The following is a 4,807-nucleotide window of genomic DNA, read 5'->3' as shown; positions in this document are numbered from 1 at the left end:
TGCTCATGGAAATCTATCAAAATTTTCAATAATAATGTCTAGTGTATGTATCATAAATTATCTTTAAAAAAAAAAAACTACCAATAATTAGAAGCAACAAAATGATTATCTATTGATAGAAAATTGAAAGTGTCTATCTATAATAGGTAGTAGTGTTCTATTACTTGGCTATCACTTGGCCTTCCATTGTCTATGATTATCATTCTAATTACTATTTTGTAACTAGCAATAAAACTACCAAAAGTTACTATCGCTTGGTCTATAATTTGGTCTTCCATTGTCTAACATTGTTATTCTAATTAACATTTTTGAACTAGCACCAAAAATATAAATAGAGAAGAAGAAGAAGATTTATAATTGAAGTAGAACTAATAATATTTTGAACTAGCAACAAAATTATAAATAGAGAAGAAGGAGAAGAAGGAGGAGAAGAGGAAGAAGTAGAAGCCAAAAGATAGAGAATGAGAAAATAATTAAATTCTATTTATGTAAATATTTTTCCTTTTTTTTCTATTTTTGTAACCCAATCAAATTATATTAACAGATAATAACATGGTTTTTTTTATATATATAAAATTGATTTTTCTTTTAAAAAAATCGGTCCAAGTAGTAGAGATTAATATTCTAGAGATTAATATTCTAAAATGCTTCAAACTCCTTCGATCACGAATGCTCATTCAGTCTACAAGACAGCAACACACGAACGCTCGAACACAACGATTGCAACACTGCACGATCAACAGTAAACACGAACTCAGCGAATGGCCTTCAAAACCTCGTACTCAGTCGAGTTGAGTTAAACACCACCACAATGGCTATCTTGGTATTCTCGGTGTGAGAATCCAGAAGTGTGGTCTCTGTATGGACTTGTTTAGAGGAAGAGATCAGAGGAATAGCGATTGTGTAAACGATTGAGCAAGTGGAAGATGATAAGAGTCTATCGTATAGATGGATGCTCAATCATTTAGAAGTTGGCAAGCTATCATATAGAAAATTCCTTGTGATCGTTTAGCTACGACCAGTTGAGTGAACTATCGGATAGTGTCACTCCACGATCGTTTAGTCTCTCTTTCAGCTATCGTTTAGTGCAGCAAACCGTGAGTTTCTTTCTGAGAATGGCAACTCTAGAAAATCTTCTAAATTTAGGAAAATCGTTTTTCTTTTATCTCACGGTTACTATGAAACCACCAATAACCTCTCACTCAATTGGTTACTAGAGAAAAAGATATAATTATCCAATAGATAATATTATTATAAATAAATATGATAACCAACTTACCATATTATATTTCTAACCAATAGTTTTAATATTTAATCTCATGAAATATATAAACCATAGTTCTTTTTCTATTTCATGACGTGAGGACGACGCAAAATGTCATGGCTGGTGTTCGATAGCCGGTTGCGTCGTGTAGATCGAGCGTTTGAGGTTGCATGTTGTTCAATGCGGCATGCGCAACGGATTGTGAACGCATCTGCAAATGATGTACAGTTTTCCTTTGACCATGTTTTTCATTAGACTATGCGTATAAATGATCGATTCTTGATACATGAGATTTATATACATCACCAAGCATTGTCTATTGAAGCTGACTAGTTAAAATATAAATGTTCCATTCTATGATGATAATATGAATGATAACACACACTATTAACTTCCAGACTGCTTACAAGGATTAAATCGTATCAATAATGTCAAAGTCTTAATATATGCGTATAGTGTATTTACTCCATTAATTATTTACTTTAAAAAACAAAACATCACGCTAATAACGATAGCCACAAGCAATCAAAGTGCATTATATTTATTCGTCTATATAGAAATAACTTGAGAAAGTGTTCCAAATTAGATGTAATAAGTGTTCCTATTACATATATCTTTGGCCTAACTCATCTTAGCTCTAATATCCTATTGAACTATGATATCATACGCTCATATAGCGCTATTTGAAACTAAATGCAATAAAACTACCAAAAAAACCACTACAGCCTGGTCTCTATATAATGTCATCCTATTCGTCTAACTATTGTTATTTCTCAGATTAACATATCATGACACTAGCACCACAAATATTAATAATTCTCGAGAAGAAGAAATACAATTTCATTAATGTGAGATTATCGTAGAACACAAGAAAAATTTGAACTCAGCAACACGAAATTATCATTAAATAGCACATAAAGAAAGAAAGAAGAGAGGAGGTAACAAAGGAAGAAGTAAGAAGCAAAAGCTATACGAGAAATAGTAGAAAATAATAAATTCTATTACTGTCAAAATATTTCACTGCCTTATATTTTTCTTCAAGTTTATTAGTAACCCAAATAGTAAACTCAAATTTAACATCTTTAAGAATCACCTGATACAAGCTGGAGTTGATAACGGGCAGAAACAGCACTGTTATAACAAATGCAGATAATCAACATGATTTAGTTTGATTTATAATAATATAAGCAATGAATGCTTTTTGCTATGGTAAAAAAATCGGGACTCCAGATGAAGAGTAAAGAGATTAAATATATACTAAGATGATTAAGTATTCCTATTAGACATGCATTCACACACCATTCAAAATCCATTAAGGATGCTCTATTCAAGACGCTATTTCTACAAGCATGGATCCAGCCCACGACGCATGATGCGTCTCTATCTTCTGGACAGACACACGTATTATAAGACAACACTCGAACAACGATCACAGCATTATACTAGTCAAACTTCAGTCTGAATAGGACCTTCTCACAAAACCTACAGTATCTGCAGTCGAGTGTGGTTAACACCAACCGCACGAATGGCAGAGCCTGGGTAATTTCTCGGCGAGAGTACAACCAGAAGTGATGATCTACCTAGTATGATCTTGAGTTTACAAGCAGGAAGAGAGATTCTAGGAATGGAACTTCAGACGATGTGGTACGATGAGCAAAGTGGAAGATGATAAGATGTCATTATCGTGAAGAGAGATGGACTGCACACCTCCTGAGATATTGCAAGCATGAGTCCCATTAATATTGAGATATTGATCATTGCGCTTAGGTCTCTGTGATGAATACTGAGTTTCTATTCAAACTTACGACCAGAATGGTGGGAGTGTAAACTATCATCGAGAGGATCGAGCGTCACCACTCTCCACGAATCGTGTAAATCGCTTCATATTAATCAAGCTTACTCACGTTCTACGTTGCAGGCAAACCGTGAAGTCATTCTTCACTGAGAGAGAGACATGTGGAAACTTCCGAGGAATAAGTCGTCTCAAATTCTAGGGAAAAATTTAGGAATGATCTATTTTACTTTTATCCACGGTTACCTATGAAAACCACCAATAATCCATCATTCACCTCAATTGGTTATAGAGAAACAAAGACTATATTTCGAATGACCAATAAGATAAATTATTTATACGGGAATAAATATGATAACAACTTACATATTATATTTCTAACCAATACGTATTTTAATATTTAATGCTCATGAATATCATGACACACCATTAGTTCTTTTTCTATTTTCATGGTACTTAATGTAAATTCACGTACATAATCTCCACTGATTGATGATTCTCATACAATCAACAACCATATAGTTTTTATATCACTCAGACGAGACTAATAGATCATTTTTATACAACATCTCGTATTCAATAATAGACTTTTATCAGACTTTTAATGAATTTTCATTTACAGCTATACCATCTTATAAATTTTCTATGCGATTCGAACAGAGTAGAAGCATTGGCGTATTTCGCGGTCTATCCTGTTTGTGACAAAAACATTAATTCTACTAACTAGCGTATAATAAGTAAACACAATATTTCATATTTTCAAGTAGTCTTATGTGTAATTAGGTATCAATTATCTCTCACTATTTCGAGAAACGAAAAAAAAAAACACTCTATTCAACTTAGAAGATAGAAAACGTCTATCTATAATATGGTAATAGTGGTCCTATTACTTGGTCTATCACTGCGTCTTCCATTGTCTATTGTCATTCTAATTACTATCATTTGTAATTAGCAACAAAACTACAAAAGCTACTATCAATTGGTCTATAATTTGGTCTTCACATTGTCTAACATTGTCATTCTAATTAACATTTTTTGAACTAGCAACAAATATAAAATAGAGAAGAAGAAGATTTATAATTGAAGTAGAATAATTAATATTTTTGAACTAGCAACAAAATTAAAAATAGAGAAGAGGAAGAAGAATTAAAATCGAAGGAGAAGAAGACGGAGGAGCAGAGAAAGAAGTAGAAGCAAAAGATAGAGAAGGAGAAAATAATTAATTCTATTAGTGTAAATATTTTTCCTTATTTTTCTATTTTTGTAAACAATCAAATTATATTAACAGAAAATGTTTTTTGTTATATATAAATGTTTTTATATATATATAAATGTTATTTTTCTTTAAAAAAAAATCTGTCCCGATAGTAGGATTAATTTTCTAAAATGTTTTTTTTCAAGAAATTCTTTTTTTTTTTAAATGAATGGTTATTTTTTTAATGTTAAATTTTGGATCTAGATAAACAAAATTTAATCCTATGGATTTTAATTTTTTCAGCATGAATGATTTTTTTTTTATAACAAACTTTTAAACGAATCAAAATATGTTTTCATCTTGATTTTTAATGATATAAATCAAATATTCGAAATAATCATTTTTTTACATGTATGCACAAAAAATAGGAGAGATTTTTTTTTAAATACCTACTTTTAACGTGTATGCACAAAATAGGGGATATTTTTCTTTCTTTTAGTGTGAATATGAGATTTTAGTTTTTTTTTTAAAAAAAATCCTACTTTGATGTGTATGA

Source organism: Benincasa hispida, chromosome 6 (genome assembly GCF_009727055.1).
Source record: "Benincasa hispida cultivar B227 chromosome 6, ASM972705v1, whole genome shotgun sequence".
NCBI classification, from domain to species: domain Eukaryota; kingdom Viridiplantae; phylum Streptophyta; class Magnoliopsida; order Cucurbitales; family Cucurbitaceae; genus Benincasa; species Benincasa hispida.
Note: the sequence above shows the minus strand (reverse complement) of the source record.